This window comes from Mirounga leonina, unplaced genomic scaffold (assembly GCF_011800145.1).
Source record: "Mirounga leonina isolate KUSES-001 unplaced genomic scaffold, KU_Mleo_1.0 Mir_94, whole genome shotgun sequence".
NCBI classification, from domain to species: domain Eukaryota; kingdom Metazoa; phylum Chordata; class Mammalia; order Carnivora; family Phocidae; genus Mirounga; species Mirounga leonina.
Window position 1 is genome coordinate 458,390 of NW_023270855.1, and position 20,163 is coordinate 478,552.

Here is a 20,163-nt window from a genome sequence, read left to right on the forward strand (position 1 = left end):
AATTTCTTAAAGATAAATTTGAAAAGTGAGATTTCTGAATGAAAGGGTATTTTTAGTTTTGATACCTTTTGACCAACTTGTCCTCCAAAAATTATATTAATCTAGATCCCCGCCATCAGTGAATCCCAATCCCCATTTTCCATATTCTCATCAGTACTGAGTATTATTAGCACTTTATAAAAAGTGATAAAATGTTGGGCAGTTTTTGCCAGTGTGGCAGGTTTTTAAAAAGTGCCATTGTTTGCATTTGTATCTCTTGGATTATTGGTGAAATTGAATTTTTTCCTATGTTTATATCTTACCGGTGGTTTATGTCTTTGTGAAGTGCCTATTTCTATCCTCCACTTCATATGGTGATACTGATCTTTCTTTTCCTTGCATTCTGTGCACCATGGATGTGGCCAACCACATTCTTGGAGTTATAAGATTTGTTTAGATTGATGTAACCAAATGCAGTTACAGATTCTAGTCTTTGGTGTCATGTTTAGCAAATTCCTCTCTCCCAGGGTTCCATATGGCGTAGGCACATTTCATCCTGCTGCATACTGACACATCACCTTCTAGCACTGCCGCAGTTCCATGTTCTCATTAGCTTCTTGAGGTCAGTTGGAACTTTCTCGGATGGGTGTGTGCTGAGACTAAAAATCAAGGCCGGCCATCCCTGGAGGCCTGTCCTTCCCGGCATGCTCTCCCTGCTTCAGCACTTTCTCCTGTCCTGTGCTGGCCTTTTACACAACCCCCACCTTCAAGAAGAGAAAAACTCTCTTCTGTGAGGCCAAGCGCCATTGCTCAGCTTTCCCAGAGGCATCTGCTTACACAGAAGAGGATTCAGAAGAAGGTACCAGGTGAGGGGGCCCAGACCATGGCCTTTCAGGAACCACCACCGACATGTAATGGGTAGCCATCATGGGACAAGGAGATCCTTCTTCAGCTGGCCAGACTGGCGGGCACCCACTCTGCCCACAATTGGGAGTGATTGATTATCAGGGTCCAACTGCACACCAGTCTTTCAGTGGGCCAGCTGCAGAGCACATTGCCTCACTCGGTCCTCACAATAAGTAGTACTTCCCATCTTGATTTCTCAGCTGAGGGGCTGGGCTGCAAAGAGGTCTGGTGCCTGGTGACAGCCTGCAAATGGCAGAGGCAGGATGGAGGCTCTCCTGGTGCATGTCCTCGAGCTTTCTGCCACATGAAGGGACCTGTCCCCTGGAGCAGGGACCTGGAGGGTGCTCTAGCTGTTAGATCAGGGCAGTGTTAGACCCTCCAGGCTGTCAGCGCTGACATGAGCATGGCCCGGGGCAGGCAAGGGGCCGGAGGTCCAAGGCTCAAGGGCCTGCATCCATCCTCACCTGTACCCACTCCTCTGAGTCCAGCCACCACCCAGTGTGGTCAAAAATGCAAGGCATCCTGGGAGACGCTTCCCTGAAACCTCCCTGTTCTCAGCTACAGAAGCAGTTCATCCATTCATTCACTTGGCAGGCATTTATTGAGCACTTACTGAGTGCCTTGCACTGGTCTGGGGATACAGCAGTTAGCAAGAGGCAAGGGCCTACCTTCTGGGAGCTTCTATTCTAGTGGAGATAAGCAAGGAGACAAGGGAATGGACCTCATACCGACTCATGAGAGTAAGTGCTGGGAACAGTTAATAATACTCACCCAACAGCTTTTTATGTCCTCATGGAGATTCTAATGCACCCATGTCCCAGGATGGCGACAGACAGAGGGAAGCTGCTCCAGGTGGGCCAACCTGAGAGGGCCTCTCGGAGGTGACATTGGTGTGAGAAGGAATTCTTGGGAAGAACTAAGGGAAGGGCAATCCTGGCCAAAGGAACAGCAAATGCCAAGGCCCCTGGCAGGAAAGAGCCTGTGGGTTTGAGGCACTGACATGAAGCAGAGGCTGGGAGCCAGGGAGATGTGGGGATGAGGCCAAGGCGTGGAGAGGAGGTGAAGGAAGTCCGGTGATTCCAACATTTGGCATCACAACCCACAGAGAGACATCACCTTCTGGCTCACCCAGCTTGCATGTTACCAAAAGTCTCACACCATCACCTAACCTGGGCTCCCTGCAGTGAGCGCTGGTGTTTTGTACTCGGTCTACTCTGCCCTCATGTCATTAAACCGAGGAGAAAAAAGAAAGTAAAAAAAAATGCAACCCATGCAATTAACCTCCTGACCCGCTAAGGGCCCGCAACTGGCAATTTAACAGGCACTATTGTCGATGGTAATAAAGATTTGTGTTTGTATTCTCAGAGCAATGGGAGTCCACTGAAGTGCTCAGGGGAGAGAGAGACTGGACCAGATTTAGGTTTTAAAAAGACTGTTCTGCTGTTGTATGCAAAAGGGAGTGTATGGGGCGTATCAGTCCACCAGTGTCTCCGAGGGACAAGACAATGCACTCAAACGGGTGATACTTGAATCAATGATAGGGCTCTTGACAGAGGTGGGGCAGGTGAGGGCCAGTGCAGCAAACAGTGACTCCCACCGAGGCCAGAAGGAGCCGGAGGACTGGAGTGGGAAGACAGGGGCCAGCAGCAGGTCAGAACCCTGGCGCTGGGGAAAGCTCCTTACCCCTCTCTGCTCCCGCCTCCCATTGCCTGCAGCGCCTCCTATTGGCCGAACCGCACAGGCGCCCCGGTGAGGTGCAAGGTCAGCCTCCAGGACTAGGCAGAGGGCAGAGAAGGGGGGTGGTGAGTGGAGAGTGGCCACTGAGGAGGAGACAGATGGGAGTGGAGGAGCCCGGCGGGAGATGGTGCTGGCTCTGACCAAGTAGTGGCAGAGGAAATGCAAATGGCTTTAGGAATAAGGGTGGTGGAACCTCTGGACTAGCCAGGGATTGGATTGGGCTCCGATAAGGAAAAGGTTTTGTTTCCTCTTTGAAGGCTCATGGAAAAACACAAATGAAAAACTGTGGTGGAGCGAACAGGGTGGGGTGGAGTGGAGAGAGCAGATGTCAAGGCACAAGGCCTGGAGCTGAGCCCTGCTCAACACAGGCGTTGAGAGCAGGGAGGACACTCAGAGTATCTGCCCGCTGGAGGGTGCAGGCCGCCACTGGTCAGAATGCCAGGGCAGAGCTGGCTGTGTGAGGTGCTTCCCTCTGTTACTGGCAGCCCAGGGCAGAGGCATGGCTGGGAGCAGGGGACCCCTGGGGGTCGGGACAGGGCAGCTCACCCCCTGTTAAATATTTTCCTGGCTGGTCCATCCATTCCAGGGCATCCTGGGTGTGTCACCACCTAGGTGTGTCATTTCGGTTAAGGGGGATCATGCTGGAATATTCTGAAGGTGAAGGCAAACAACAATGGCGGCAGAGCTCAGCCTGGGATGGTATTTGGGGTGGGGGTCCAACTCAACCCAGCGGGATGAAGGGAGATGTGTGACATTCCATTATCTCCGATTATATGCTCAGGGAAGGGGCACGTGCTCAGGGAAGGGGAGGGAAGGGGCAGGGACAGAGGCAGGCCTGCATGGCACACCTTCCCTCCACGGTCGTTTGCAGGCATCTTTATCCCTCTGTCCAGCTACAAGTTAGAACCCAGTCGCGGGTCATGGGATCCTTTCAGTAAGGTGTAATCAGCGTTGTTAAGAACAAAAGCCAAAGAAAAGGATACTATCAAAAGGGAAAGGAAAGAAAAGGTGTGCGTGGTAGCTACCAAGTGCAGGCTGTGTGCTGGGTGCTGAGGAGAAGGTAGGAGACAAGACCCACATAGCTCACGCTCCAGGCACTTACATAAATACCTGTCAGGAAGGGAGCCTCCCTGTAATGTGGATGAAGAAAATCAGCCGTAGACGGAGGCAGGAAAAAAGGGGAGCAGGAGGTATAGTGATACTGCCATATCAAGACAGGCTTCCTTTGGGGCATTTACATGGAAGCGCCCAGCCAGGCTCAGAGTCACACATGAGCATTGCTAGCCAAGAGCTCGGCACGTGCTAAGGCACTGAGGTGAGACAGAGAGAAGGCCAGTATGTACATAGCATGATGAGCACAGGTAGTGAAGTGGAGGTAAGCAGGCCAGCCGGAAAGGCTTGCTTCCAGCCGAGGCAGTGGGAAGTTGTGCAGGGCCCTTCCTATCCTGCCATCAGCCCTGGATCCAAGGTCCTGGGCTCATGTGGCCCAGGACTGCTGCATTCTCTCAGCCTGCTTCCCAGTGACTTAGGAGTGGGCTCTCCCTGGTTCAAAACAGAACACACCACGTGCCTGCCCTGAGCTGAGGCCCGAGTAGAACGCTAGGGAATGGAAGTCTGGTACCGTGGATGAGAGAGTGCCCAGCGTGCCCACTGCTGGAACCATAGCCGCCTATGTTTGTTTTCAGTGTAGCGGATTCTTCTATGTAATTTACGCTCACAGCAAATAAGCAAAAGGTAGAAAATGGTGTTCAGTGAAGATCCAGAGTCCCTCCTACTGCCACCCCCTCCCACAGCGCCCTTCCCAGAGGCCACTCTGTGGCCATTTCTACGGATACGTTCAGCAGAAAAGGATGGCCATCTTTAATATACAACGTGGATTCTAACACACACACACACGTGCGCACGCATACACATGATCCTTAATAATCTCCCTGAGGCTGCTCCATATGGACACAGGGGACATTCCCTGACATCTCAGACAGTTCCACTGTGCATATGACTCACCATTCACGGTCAGCCCCTCCTGTAGCATAATGGGCTGGGCAGGGTAAGGGGAGGAGGGGGGTCAGGTCAAGGGTATTTGTATTTTTTTAAAAGATTTTTTTATTTATTCTAGAGAGAGAAAGAGCATGAGGCGGGAGGGGCAGAGGGAGAGAACCCTCAAGCAAGACTCCCTGCTGAGTGTGGACCCCAACACAGGGCTCAATCCCAGGACCCTGAGATCACCACCAGAGCCAAAATCAAGAGTCGGACACTCAACCAGCCAAGCCACCCAGGCGCCCTAAGGGTATTTGCATTTTAAAAGTTGGGTTAATATCTGCAAGGTATCTCATATCTCATTGACTTTTGACAAGAGAATCAAAGAGTCAGGGGCTCCTGGGTGGCTCGGTCTATTAAACCTCCGATTCTTGATCTCGGCTCAAGTCTTGATCTCAGGGTCGTGAGTTCAAGCCCCACGCTGGGCTCCGTGCTGGCCACGGAGCCTACTTAAATTAAAAAAAGGGGGGGGAAAGGCAAAATTGGGTTAACGGACTCCTAACCCTTTTGCCTACCATCAGCCCTGCCAGCTCCCATTCCTCTTGTGGGCTAGGGAGGGGGGGATCACTGTCTCAACCCTACAGGGCCCGGCCTCTATATTTAGGGTAACTGGAGGCCTCTGCCAGGGCATCCAGTCTCCGAATCTTCTGGCATCTTCTTCTCCCAACTACCCCCACCCAACCTCAGGCCATCCTCCATCCTCAGGATCAAGGCCTCTTCAGCTGCCTGGAAATGGGTCTTTAGCTGGTCCTGGTCCTCGCTGGGGCTTTTTTCCATGCCTCTGGCCACTTCTTGCAAAAGCAAATGTTTCCCATACAGCACTGCGCGTGTAGCCAGGAAAATTCAGGGGCGAGAACAGCTAGGGCCACAGAAGTCTGATTCGGATTGTGGTCTGGGCACATGGCAGTCAGGCAGTGTGGGGTCTGAGGTGCAGGCCTCCCCCTTCCATGCAAGGACACTCAAGAACATCCCCAGTTCTGTCAGCATTACTCATCCCTGCTGGGTGTCAGCTACTCTCTGGGCATTTGAGCCACGTCAGCAAACACATAGGCAAAGATTTCTGTCCTCGAGGAGCTTGTAGTCTATTGGAGGAAGATAGAAAACAGACAGCAGAAAGACTCAGACAGAAAATGATAGAGAAGGTCAGAAGAGAGATATACTGTGGAGAAATAAGAAGTGGAGCCAAGTGATGTGTTCAGGCCGGAGATGCAGGCTGCAATGTGGAACAGGCCAGTAGGACCAGGGCTTGTTGAGAAAGTGACAGCAGTCTCAAAGGTGAAGGGAAGAGGAAACAGTGCAAAGGTCCTGAGGCAGCTGGCCTGGTGTAGTTGAGAAATCAAGGTGGCCACAGCAACACGGGGAGAGTCAAAGGAGAGGGGTGAGGTTGGGTGAGGTAGAAGCCAGGAGACCACCTGGAGACTCTTCCTGTAAACTGGATAAGGATGTCTGAGGCCGAGCATCAGCCACCGTGTGAAGCCAGCAGGACTCTCAGTGGGACCAAGAGCTTAGCCCGGGCCAGGCTCTGTTGCAAGTGCTTTGCCAGTATTAATCCATTTAATGCTCACATGGCCTTATAGAGCTGCAGCACTCACGGTCCTGTTGGATAGATAAGGACACCAAGGCACAGAGAAGTAGAGGAACTCACCCCAGGTCACACAGCTCAAAGATGGCAGAGGCCAGATTTGAATTCAAGTCACCTGAAGCCAGAGCCCAGGCTCTCGAAGAGCCACATGTTTTGGACAAAAAAGTCACAACCCTCACCCTGAAGGAAGATGTTTGTAAAGAAAATAGAACACTGAGCCCTTGTCAGAGAGGTGAGCCAGCAGATGGGCAAGAAGTCAGGCTTGGGTCTGACCCCAGGCAGTCCCACCTGCATCCTCACTGGAGGTGGAAACTCAAGCAAGGCCCTCGACTTCCCCGAATCGCCATCCTACCTTGTGAGGAATGGGAGCCGTGACAATAGTTACCTGGCACAGAGCATGGCTCGATGAGGGGGTGGAAGCGTTGTCATCTACTGGGGGTGGAACCGGCTGCCCACCAGAGCGGGCAGGCAGGGCTGGACAGGGGACCAGAGGTACGGGGAGCCTGGCTCCCAGGGCCTGGGAGGAGCCATTGACAGGAGCCAAGAGCAGTGGTCACCAGAAGGATGCTGGGTCACGGAGTGGGGCCTGCATTAAGGGCCTCTAGGGGATACTGACCACTGGGGAAGGCAGAACGATGTAGGGGGCGAGGCCCCAGACACACAGACCTGCCAGTTGTGTGGCCTTCACATGTCTGGCCCTGTCTGGGCCTCAGTTTCCTCACCTGGGAAATAGAGAAGGAAAACGCCAGCACCAAGAGAAGCCCTCTTGGCCCAGGGGCAGCGGGCTGAGACAGAACCACAGCTGCAGGCCACAGAAGCTCCCTGTCGGGACGCAGCTCAAGCTGGTCATAAAACCCTTTTGTCTAATTCTTCCCCCTGGAGAGTTTCTGTCACTCAGGACTGTTTCTCAGGAGTACATTTTGAAGCTCATAAGTCTTTTAAGTAATTTCTATTTTCAGCCGGGAAGCTTCTGGGGGCTTGGCATGGTTCTGCAATTACATACAAATGTCCCAGCTGTATGTGGCCGCTGAGTTTTCAGGTTTGTCTAGTTTAGTTTATTAGTGGGTAGACGCTAATCCACATGGGTTTCCATCCTGCCTTGCTTCTTCCTCTGCTCCAGGCCATTGGCTTGTGTATCGCAGCTATGTGTCTTGCCCTGAAGAGGAACTCTGCTGTTCGTGCACGGGTCACCAAGCCTCTGACTCCTGCTTTCTGGAGGCTTGTCAAGTACTCTCCCGTGTCCACAGATCCCATCGCTGTTCCAGTACTACGGCTTGGTTGTGTAGATTTTTCTTTTCCTTTCATCCTCCTTGCCCACGGGCCATGGATTTGAGGCCTTCTTTATCTCATCAGCAATGAAATCAGCCATTTTCTTATACTCCTGTGTCAAGCAGCCTATTCATTCTGAGGGGAGGAACTTTTTTCTTTCCCTCTCATCAAAATTCAACAAACCTTCAGAATCATACTACGCCCTGGGATCAGCCTTTTCCCGGTGACTCCATCTGTGTGTGTGGCTTGTATTCCATCTTTTTGCCAGTGACTTTCAAATTTCTATCTCCTGCTGGGATCTCTCCCCTGAATTCCGGTCTTTTGAATCCAGTCACCTGTCTGCATCTCCACGTGAGTGTCTCTGAGACACCACCAGCCCTCGGTTATTCCTCTCCCCGACCCCAGCAGGCTCACCCCTAGTATTTGTGGAACTCGGGGTGAGAGGGAAATGGAGCCACCATCCACCTGCTTCTCCTCCCTTCCTGGCTCCATCCCGAGTCTCAGGGTCTAGTGCACTCATGCCTGCATGGACACCGGGGCCCAAGCTCTGTCCACACCCACGCCCGCCTCCACAAACAGCACCCTTCCCCTCCTAGGCCTAACGGGCCTGTGATGCAGTGTCCCTTTGGGAGGGTCGGGCCTGGGAGCAGGCTCCAAGTCATCTGGGCAGGGAACTCTGGGGTCCAGATCCTGAAAGGTCACCCCCAACACCCTCTTCCCAGCCCCACGGCTGACCATCACTTAGTCCTGTAGATTCTCTTTCTGCCTCTCCATCCCCAATCCCTGGGACTTTGTCCATACCACCTGCCTCTCATCCACAAGGCCTCTTCCCACATCTACTCTTGTCTGCTCCAATCCATTCCCACTTTGGAAAGATGTGCATGAGAGTAAGTCCCTAGTTAAGCGGTTTCCCCTTGCACAACACAGACTCTGCCCCCTGCAGCCACCCCACACCCTTCCTCACTCTTGAGTCCAGCCCACCGACCACAGCAGGTACAACGACATCCCTCCAGGTCCTCCTGTCGGACATGGAGTGCTTCTTTATCCTTCGAGTCTGGGCTGGGCTGCTACTCACCCTGTTCCACAGAAAGTGGCAGCAGTGAGGTCGTGCTGCTCTGAGCCTGGGCGTCCTAGGCCTTGCACCTTGCACACACACCCCTGCCCAGCTGCCATGGGACAGGCCCAAGCTAGCCCACAGGGGGGCAGTGGGGAGCCCTCTCTCACCCAAGGCCCCCCAAGGCCCCCGGCTCCAACAACCTGCCCACTGACCTCAGACACAGGAGTGAGCCCAGCCAAGTGCAGGTGGAGGACCACTCAGCAGAGCCCAGCCCAAGCTGCTGATCCACAGACTCACCAGCAAAATCAGAGGCTGTGGTTTCAAGTGCTCCATTTGAGGGTGGTTTGTTACAGAGCAAGAGCTGACTGACACTTCAGGGTAGTTCCCGGAGCTCCCCAGGGCCTTCCTGACCTCTCACACGGGCCACTTGGTCAGGCTTGGGTCTTGCTTCACCCTGGTCTCTCTGGTCTCTCACACGGGCCGCTGCCCCTCTGGGTCTTGCTGCACCCTGACCTGCCGCCTGGGCTCCTTCTCGGCCTTTCAACTTGGTCTTAAACAACTGTTCTGTAAGAAGGCTGCTTGGACTGCCCTGCCCTCCGTGTAAGCTCCCGGGTGTCGCCGTCCCTGCTCCTCTGATCCTCCTGGTGTGTCATCCCTGTCACGTCTCTGCCCTCCTCCTCCCAGCCTCATCCTCTCCAGCTCGCACTGGCCTGCCTCCTGGTGGAGTGGAGGGGCCTCCCTCTGGTGCTTCTCCTGTCCCACGAAGCCCTTTGCTTACTCCCTGTGCCCATCTTCACCTGATCCACACCTCTCTGCTCTGAGGGGCTGTGCGCTCCATGGGGACAGAGACCACTACAGACTTCCAGCTCCCACCATGTGTCCGGCACATAGCAAGAGCTCAATAAATGTTTGCTGAGAGAATAAATGACTGAACAAATCTGAGTCAGCTTTCTCTCCCGCACTGCTGAAAACAGTAAATATGAGCTCAGGGGGGGAATGCAGGGACGAGCTGCAGTGTGGCTGAGTGCCGGGCCAGCCCAGGCGGGGAATGAGAACTCCTCCATCACCCAGAGGTCACTCACCAGGTGCTCAGGCCAAAATCAGATCCTCCCTGGCTTCTCTTTCTCATGACCAGCATCCAGCAACGTGCTCACAGTGTATCCAGGACCCTACCGCTCTATCTCTTCCCAATGCAGCAGCCACAAGGACTCTCCTAAAGCATGAGTCAGCACACATCTTCCTCTGTCCAGAGCCCACCAACGGCTTCCCACTTCACCTAGGGAGGTGAAAGCCCAGGCAATGAGCTGCAAGGCCCTGCCGCCACCCTCCCCCTCGCTTGCTCTGCACCCTAAGCACTGCCCGTCCTCCCTCCACTCCTCCATCCTGCTCCCCCTCAGGGTTTGCCCACACTGGCCCTCTCCTGGACTCAGGTCTCCCAGAAGAGGTTGACTCATGCCAGCACCGTCTCCAGGTCGCTGTGCCAAAGTCCCCTTTCCTGGAAGGCCCCCGAGGACCACTCGGTACAAAGTAACAACTCCCCACCTCCACCAGCCCTCCCCAGTCCCCTCACCAGGGTTTTTCCTCGCCATTGTCTCTTCTCCATGTGGCCAGCTGCCTGTTGGGCTGCTTATGCATTGTCTCTCTTTCTCCATGAGAAGGTTAGCTCTTTGAGGGGAGGGATTTTCACTTCTTTTGTTCTTTGCTGCGTTCCCATCGTGCCTGGCGGTGATGAACGCTCAGTAAGTTTTTCTTGAATGATTGAAGGAATAATGTCACACTGCTCAGTCTGGGGCCACCCCCAGGGGTCATTCCAAGGCCTCATCTCAACCCTCACCAGCACCTGCCTGGCTCCAACCCACCGCCTACAACCAGGGCAGAGAAGGCCCCGGCTGTCAGCAGCTCATGCCTGCGTGCTCCCGGACGGGGGGTCGGGGGGGTTCCTGTGCCCGTATGCCCCATTCTGGCTTCACCAGGACTCCCTTCACAGCAGCCACACTCTTCCCTAAGGGGACCTCCCCCTTCTGCTTCATCTGTGGTAGGAGTGACTGTGGGGAATGATGGCCTTTCTGGCTGTTGCTAAGCTGCCCTCGTTCCAGAGCCCAGAATCTCTGCCTGCTGCCCATGTCGGAACCCTGCCTCCTGAAGTCTTAGGAGCGTGGCTCTCTAGCCCAGTTCAACAGACCTTTCCTAAATTCCTGCTCCAGTCCACGCTTAGGAGGGAAGAGCTCTGCTTGCTTATGGCCCCCCCGGGGTGCCAGACTTGGAGTGGACGGAGGGAGGCGTGTACTGGGCCTCCGCACTGCAGAGGGGCCAGCACGGGCAACAGTGTTGCAGTGCATTGCTCTCCAACTTCTTGTCACCTCCTCGTCACTAGCAAAATCTGGTCCAACTTCCTCGGAGAAGCAGACTTACCCCTGGGCCTTCTACTCTTCAGTAGGGCAATGCACTGCCGAGTCTGAGTACACTGCTATAAACAGGAACAAATGTCAAAGCACTGGGGGTTGTGTGGGTTACTCACTCTCTCTTCCATGAAGTTTAAAACTTTTAAAATTGAATTGACTATATTATGATCTCCTTAGGTGCAGGGAATAGCCTGCTCATCCTCAGGGCCTGCTTAGCCAGGAGCTGGCATACAGAAAGGAATTCTGGTTGCACTGGATACATAACAAATACCGCAAAACTTAGTGGCTTAAAACAATGACCACATTTATTTTACTCAGAAATCTTCAATTTGAGTAGGCCTTGGTAGGGATAGTATACTTCTGCTCCACTTGGCATCAGCTGGGGTGATTCAAAGTCTGGGGGCTGAAATGATCTGAAAGATTACTCGTCATATTGCTGGGAATTGATGCAAATTCTTGGCTGAAGTCTTAGCTGGCTACCAGCCAGGACACCCACACATGCCTTCTCCATGTGGCCAGGACTTCCTCAGCACATGGGCGCTGGTTTCCAGGGCTGAGCGTCCTGAAAAGAGAGCCAGGAAGAAACCCTATCATCTTTTATAATGGAACCTGGAAAATCATACAGGCTTACTCCGGCCAGATTTGTCAAGGCAGCTACGCAGTCCCCCAGGCTCAGGGGGTAAGAAATGGTGTCTGTATCCTGATAGACAGTTGCCGGTTTCTAGAAGTGCATGTGGGACTAGACATATTGCTCTGGCTATTTTGGGGAAATATTATGTCGCAAGGGGCTACAAAATGCCTTCAACATCCCAGAAGGAAAAAATCATTCCCACCTAGAATTCTGTACCCAGCAAAACTATCGATCAGGTGAATGTCTGGAAATTCTCAAAAGTTTACATCCTGTGACTTTCTCTCAGAGAGTGTTTGTCCATTAGGAAATGATATTTAGAGTGCAAAGAGTTTGTGATCATGACATATAGAATGGAAGAGATGACAGAAAGATCGATTGAATAAAATAGAGTCTGAACACGGTCCTATGTGCAAACAGATACTATCTGGCCATGATAACAGTGAGGATCAGACTGGCATTTAAAAGCCTGATAATACAGAGTGTTGGCAAGGAAACACATCAAAAGGAACTTAAATTCCCTGTTCATGGAGTGTAAATTGGTGCGACCACTTTGGAAAACAATTTGGTATTACCCAGGAAAATGGAACAAATGCATGTCTTCTGACCCAGCAATTCTACTCCTCAGTGTGCACCCAAGAAAAACTCTCCTATCTGTGCATCAAGAGACATAGACCAAATTGGTTTTGGAAGCATTGTTTGTAAAAGAAAAAAACCAGACACAGCCCAATGTCCACAACAGTAAAATAGATCAACTGCATTATATTCTTACAATGAAATGCTTACTGTGTACCCATGAAAATGAATGGGCCACATGCACGTGAGCCAAGGTGGACGAATCTCCCAGTGCTGAGCAAAAAAGCAAGTCCTCAAGGGTAAATGCTCCCATTTCTATGTTCACCACCAGGCGAGACTAAACAAGCTGGTGTCTAAGGACATGCACGTGAATGATAAAACTAAACAAACCAGGTGAAGCACATCACAGAAGTCAGGGTGAGGACCCCCAGGGATTTCTAAGAGACTGGAAAAGTTCTGGTTCTTAGCCTGGATATTTGTTCTTCTTTTTTTTTAAATAAAATTATTCTTGGGGCGCCTGGTGGCTCAGTCAGTTGGGCATCCGATTCTTGGTTTCAGCTCAGATCATGATCTCAGGGTCCTGCAATCGGCCCACATCTGGCTCCACGCTCAGTGGGGAATCTGCTTGAGATTCTCTCCCTCTGCCCCTCCCCCCGCCCTCTCTCAAAATAAATAAATCTTTAAAAAATAAATAAATAAAATAAAATGATGCATTCTTCTAAATGATTCCTGTATTCCATAATTTAAAAAATGGATAAAACTAAGAAAGTGGAAAACAGCGTGTTTAATTTCAGGGAGAATAGCAAACATTGTACAGGGAAGTGTCAGAAGGGAGCAACACTAATGTGGTCATAGTAGGACAAAGAAATATGGGTTCTCAAACCCTCAGTCAACCACACTGGGAAGCTGAGGAAAAGAACCCAAGGTTGCATGGGATGTTCAATCTCCACCTCCCGTGACAGGGAGTCAACTGATATTTATCTACAATTCAATCGAAAGACTGAAGTTTAAACATATTATTTACAAAAATGAAGACATATACCAGCAGAAACAGCCAGAAGAGTTGAGAAGAGGGGAGGGGTGTCATGGGGCAAGGAAGTGCTGGTTTTTATCAAATGGCTTAAATAAATGTCGATTAATATTTAATAAATAGTTGTTGGGGGAAGTTGCAGTTAAGTCCTTCAAAAATGCAAATTAAAATACTTGGGATTTTTCTCCCCATCAAATTGACAAAAAAGAGAAAGAGTGATAATACTTGGCATTGGTAAATGTTGAGGTAGCTAGCACTTTCCTACACCACCACGTGGGTGGAAATGAATTGGCACCGACAATGTATTGTGCATTTGTCTTATTTCTTCAGTGTTTTGAAGCATCTATGAATCCATGGTGGGTTTTGGAGGTGGTTCATATTAAGTTTTATTACTATTGGTTTAAAGGGTGCTCTGATTAGTCAGAAGGTGGGGGTTTGGGGTTTGGAATGGGGTTTGCCCTAAAAGGCCCAGCAAAGGTGGGGTAAAGACTCCTTGGGTTAGTGGGGAGGATCAAAATGTGAGCCTGAATCAGGATCTGGAATAAATTAAGATTCTGATGGAGCCAAGGCTAGGATGAACGGCGCTGGGTTGGAGTTTGCTAGGATGTAGATTTCCCATTAGGTTTGAAGTCAGGCGGCTTAGGATAATGTGTGTTCGTATGTGGGCAAAAGGAACTGCATAGGCTTTGAGACATCCCGCCTGCCCCAACATCTCCCTGCAACTTTGTGCAGCAATTCAAGGCAGGCGTCTTCGGGGTCCCCAACCGGGACGCTGTGGCCCCGGGAAGGGGTGGATGCGTTCTCGTCTGCGACCACACAGGAACGGGAAGCAGGACTCCTGTCCCCAAGCTCAGCTCACACTAGCACTGGGAACAGCCGGACATGGCCTCGGGCACCCGAGCCAAGGTCGCGGTGGCACTGTTTGCCCGGTCCCGCTTGACGTGAGCCTGCAGGGCAGCATCTTTTCAACTTGTTTACAAGCCTGCGTCACCCGGGAACCTTTCACCACTACCTAGGACAAAAGGTTCCTCTTTTGAAAGTCCCCTTTGGGCAGAAAGGGCATTCACCAGGACCCGGGATTCAAACTGGTGCAGGGCTCCACCCTGTGGTAGACTCGGACAGCAGGCACACACCCGTCTGCCCATTCCTCCTTTTGCCCATCTATACCCACCCTACAATGTACCCAACATACATCATCACCTATCCATACCACCCATCCACCCACCCATTCATCCACCTCTCTACTCCTCCACGCAGCCATTGTATACCCACCCATCAATATACCACCCACCCACCCACCCACCTCCATATGTATAACTCATCCATCCACCCAACCACTCATTCATCTCTAAGAATTTTCATTCTTTCATGTAAATATTTATTTTTCCACTCATATCCACTCACCATCCACTATCCATTGAAATTTGACAAAATATTTATGGAACACCTTCTGTGTGCTAGGTACCGTGCAAAGCATTGGGGTCAAGCGGTCACAGGGCATAGTTCTTGTCCTCATGGGACCTACAGGACAACAGAAAAGATACCCTCTTTGCTTTGAAGGGCACTGTAAGAGTGTATCAGCCCAGACTTGGGGACCAGGGATAGCTGGGCTGACAAACGACTTCTAAGTTGAGGTTTAAAGAATAGCTAGGGGTAAGCCAGGCAGAGAGGACTAGGAGGCCAGCGGCTAGTGCCCTGGCACAGGATGACACAGAGGTAAGGGCCTGGAAGCCAAGTAGGCTCCGAACAGAGGGGGTGGTAGGTATTTTGGCATGTGTGCCATACATGGAGATCTCCCTGTGCATCCATGGGAGAGCCTGCATTGGGCTCCTTGGTGCTGGATGAATTCCCCCCCGCCACATCTCCTTGCTGACACAACTGATGGGGTCTAGGCATGTGCCCTCTTCCCCAGGGCTGGGATCTCCCACAGAGTTCCCATTTTCCATGCTAGGACTGTTTTAGGCATGTGTGAAAAATCTTTTTTGCTAAGGAGATGTGACAAGTGTTATGTGGGACTTCTCATTGTGTGAAATGATATTGCCTTCTTAATTAAGTCATTTTCTCATGGAGCTTTCTGTTTCTTGAAGCAAAATGCAACCTAAATGATGTCAGAAACTATTACTGAGACTCTCCTTATCCTGGGCTCCTGAAGATAAATGACATGCTCTTGTGGGGCACAGTCCAGGAAGTGACACCCTGCTGCCTCAGATCTCCTGGTCACAAAGGAAGAATGTCCTCCCCCACCTTAGCTGCACACCACCACCGCCCCCACCTCCTCAGCACCATGGTCCACCATCTTGTCCTCTTTCTCCTCTCCCTCTCTCTGTCTTGCTTCCTCTGCACCCTCAAGCCTGGTCTAGTTTCAGCCCCTCTTCCAGGATGACCACAATCCCTGTGACCACCTGGGACCTGCACCCCAGCCCACCCCCAAAGCCTGTGAAGACCAGGCACTGGAGCACCATCTTTGATCCAGGATGATGCCGTTGCAACTTTCCCAGCCAGCACACAGATTCTCCTGAGCCTTGGCCGTCCAACTCCTGAGCTGTGGCACCGGGTCTGCCTCTGATGACCTCAGCTGCAGCAGAGCTGCAGGGAAGAGCCTGGTCAGATCTCCCAGTCCCACTGTGGGTCAGTGCCAGCCCTGCCCTCAAAAGGCAAGACAGGGCCTCGGCCAAGACCCTTGTGTCTCCTCCTTCCTCACCCATTAGTTAACGTCCAGTATTTCCTGAAACTACTCTCACCCAGGCCACTGACAGTCTCCTATTTGACAAATCCAATGAACACTTTTCAATCTGTTAGTCACGCAAGAACATTTCTTCTTCTTCTTTTTTAACACCCTCCAAGATGCTCAAGCCAACCAAATCTTACCCTCGGCTTCAAGACCTTATCATCCCACTTAACTCTGTAGTCAAATGTGGATGCCAAGTCCACCCTGTTTTCTCCCCAGATGCCAATGAAATCATCTGTCCATCTGAGCTGGCAGGAAAGCAGTCTGACGACCGTGACATAAAAAACATGCCAGGCCAGAGCACCCCAAGGGCAGGCGAGGGCAGTGGGGTAGGAGGGGTCCCCAAGAGGGAGGTGGCCTGGTGCTTCAGAGTCACTGGCCAGGACTTGGCAGCTTCTTCTGATACACAGCAGATGGAGGTCCTGCAGACCACAGCCTGAACTGGGGCGATGGCCTCTTGCAGCTTGTAAAGTGGAAACAGCACACACGGTCAGTCATGCCCGCTGAAGCTGACACACCATGAAGCAGATTAGACACAGTTCGGTCTCTTTCCAGATCCTGCAATGTCAGAAGCTGAAGGAAGAAACAAAAGGAAATCCAGATGCAAGGTGCCCAGGCGAGTAAGGCATCTTACGGCTAAGGTGTGGACCCAGTCCTGGCTGGGAGGTCGACTGAAATCCTCCCGTGTCTCCACCTGCTGCAGGTGTATTCCCTTCTGTGCCACAGTAAGCCTCCAGACTTGCAAGAGCTATCAGTGGATGTGCTGCATATTGTCTAGAGCTGTTGACTGTGGTGGGTGGCACCACGCCTAGGAAAGAGGTTCTAAAGTCAGCTTGAATTATTTGGGGCCAGGGTCAAACCACCCAAGGCAGACAACTGCAGGCAAGGCTGGGACAGGACGCTGCCTGGCTGAGCAAGCAGCCGAGTCCAGCCCCAGTCCCAGCCCCAGGCCCCAGGCCCTGGCCCTCCCCAGCCAGCTGAGCGCAGCCTCTTCCCAGGCCAGTGGGAAGAGGCACGTGGTGGCCCTTCATAGCCTGGGCTAGGGAGTCCAACTGCCTGGGTTTGAGTCCCAGTTCTGCCACTTAGAGGCTGTGTAGCCTTGGGCAAATGGCTTCTCGTCTCCTACCCTCAGCTTTCTCACAGAGATCATAGCAACCTGGCTAGGACGCCCTATATGCACACAGGACCAGGCCTGTGGATGGACCTTCTCAGTCAGACACAGCCTTCAGATCCTACTATAATATTGGCACACAAGTATTATTTGAGGCCCAACTAGGTGCCAGGTTCTGTGCTAACCACACAATATTCTCCCAGGTCATTATTATCATTCCCACTTTTTAGAGGAGGAAACTGAGGCCCAGAGCACTAAGTAACTTGCCCAAAGCCACAGAGTCAGTGAGCAACAGAGCCAGGATCTGGACCCCACCTGGACTGAGGCCACAGCCCCTCCTCTTGGCCACCGTTCTTTCCTGCCTCTGTTTAATGGGTCCAGAAAACAGAAGCCCTCGAAGGCTTTCAAAGGGAGGGAATTTAATATAGGGAATTGATTACACACACGATGGAAGTAAATAGGTGCCAAAAAGGGAATGGTGAGGCCATCAGAAATTAGCAAGAGCGGACCCCAGGCTGAGGAGGGAGGTGGTGTTTTGGGGCCCAGGACCCAGGGCTCCCAACTAGGGCTAGAACCACAACAGGCCCACCTGAGGTAGCCACAGCCTGTGACTCTCCTTATCCTGGGCTCCTGAAGATAAATGACATGCTCTTGTGGGGCACAGTCCAGGAAGTGACACCCTGCTGCCTCAGATCTCCTGGTCACAAAGGAAGAATGTCCTTTGGTGGTGTGCAGCTAAGGTGGGGGAAGCAGAGGGAGGGGACAGATGCCCTGGCTTTCTCATATCTCCTGCCTTCCACTCTCCTCCCCACCAGACCTGCCCAGCCACCAGAGGCACAAAATGTCTGGGGATGGATCTAGAGGAGGCAGGCTGTAGCCTCACAGAAAGCCACACTGGCAAGTTTCAGGGATGCTTTCCAGGAAGGCAACCCCTGACTTGAGTCTTGAGAAATGAGTAGGAATCTACCAGCATAATAAAGGACATCCCCCCAAAAGGGGAAAGGTTAGGGGGGGGGGAAAGCATAGAGTTGGTGATATGGGGACAACCTGAGACTTGGTGCCATGCAGAACAGACACAGGTGCTCGTCCTTCCAGTTTAAAGGTGCCACCTGCACCTTTAAACAACTTTCTTGGGTTGGGGGGACTCCCCACTTTAGAAGCCCCCACCTCCCACCATAGAAGCTCTCTCTCCCAGCCTCCCTTTCAGCCAGGGTAAAGGCAGGGACCCTTAGGCTCCTGCCTATGAGACAGAAGGTGTTGGCAGGTGACCGAGGTTCTGACAGGCAGACTCCCATAGCCACACTCTGAATCACAGCCTTAGTGTCTCCACCAGGACACACCTGCAGCCAGCTTTGGGCTCCGCTGGCCACACCATCTCCCTGCCTGGTTCCCTGTCCCCTGCAGGCTCCAGGAGCCCCTCTTCTTCCCCTTTCTCCTTTAACCTGTTCTAGTTGATGTCTGATACCAAGAACCCTGAACTGATACACTCCCTTGAGGAGGAAAGTAGGAAATCAGGAATACAATTTCTCCTTTAAGAAGATCCTCAGATTTTCCCCCAATATTTTATTATGAAAAATTTCAAACTTCAACATATAGAAATAATTGAAATTTGTAATGAACACTCACATACCCACCACTTAGATTCTACAACTAACCCATCTCTATCCATCTTTATCATCTATCCATCTATGTATGTCTCCATCAATGTGTCTAATTTTTTTAGATTAGCTTTTAATCTACAAATTGTGTCTATAGTTGGTTTTTTTAGGCTAAAGTTATAAGTTAAAAAAGAAGACCACATTTTCTAGGGAGTTCTCTAATCTTCAAAATAACCGACAAGCCAAAGTGAAGACAGGAACACATACATTAGGTAGAGAATGTGTCTTTATTATGAGGTACACCTTTGGGCAGAGTCACGAAGCGGGAACGTGCTGGGCCCATTTTAGGAAGCACACCTTTGGACTTTTTGGGCTTTTGCAAAGTGTATGCATCATTGCTTTGGATAATTGCATAGAATTATGAAACAATGCCTGGTAAGAGCCAGCATGTGTCTGGTTATGAGCAAAGACAAAATTCCACTGCGGGTAAACCCTGTCTCTGGTGCTCCCTGGCTCTGCTGGGCAGATTTCTTAATCTCACGGTGATACAATCTCCCCACTGACAGTGGGGGTGATAACAGGGGCCGATTTCACTGGCAGTCTGCATTAAATGGGCACAGAGAACAGTGCCAGTCACCCAGAAACACTCTGTAAAGGTTCACAGATAATTCACAATAGTTCATAAGTGTACCTGCTAATAACAATGAATTGATAGTATGCTCAGTAGCTTTTCCCTCTTTGGGGCACCTATTTTCGAGAGTCCTAAAAGTCTCATTAGAACTCCAAGTATTTGCAATAAACCATTTTGGAACTCTTTGCTTTCCTACCTCGGTCATTAATTAATAAAGTGCCTCTGGTGCTTGCTGATCTCTGACTCCAATCAATGCCTAGCTCCTTGTTCTGCGGCTGCAGAGACAGGCAGGGGCTAAAACATTTAGGCCTTTAAATGACAGTGGAAGGAGCCTCTATTCTGGGGCTCAAGGGAAACCACTTGTCTGTTCAGGTACAGCTAGCTGCTGTTTGCAGTCCCCTCCACATACATTTGGGCGCGCGCCAACACACTCATGCACAAATCACATATATGGCTTTTGACATAATAAAACTGTCCTTCCTCCCTTGTACAAAGCCAGCTGTAGATATTGCCAGTGGGATGCTGTCCTCCAGTGCTGATTCAGGGATCCCCACCTCTTCCATCGCAGAGAGCCCCTCCACATTCCCTGGCACTGGTCTCCTACCCACCACACCAGCCTTGGGCAGAGCGGGAGCTGCTGGGATTCTCACCGGCACTCACCTGCTTACAGACTGTTCCAGAGCACAGAGTATCGCTAGAAAGAGCCCTGACCGTGCCCCAGCTCCAAGCAGGCTTTGTCCATCTGCAAATTCCCTAGATGCGTGGGATAATCTGGTGACCATGGTGGGAACCCCGGGAGGGGTTCTCCTGTTTTGGAGGAGCCAGGGACCTGAGCTGGGAAGGCAGAGGGCACAACCTACAGCCCATGGCCCCATCAGCTGATGGATCTGGG

At 51.5% G+C, this 20,163-nt stretch overlaps 1 long non-coding RNA gene across 1 annotated transcript; it reads right to left on the bottom strand.

The window, feature by feature from the left end:
• Positions 1-8,739: 8,739 nt before the first annotated feature.
• LOC118005277 lies at positions 8,740-10,916 on the bottom strand. Its single transcript, XR_004677798.1, has 3 exons — positions 10,750-10,916; positions 10,138-10,286; positions 8,740-9,843 (listed from the first exon to the last, which is right to left on the bottom strand). It is a non-coding gene; the product is annotated as an uncharacterized LOC118005277 (long non-coding RNA).
• Positions 10,917-20,163: the final 9,247 nt, after the last annotated feature.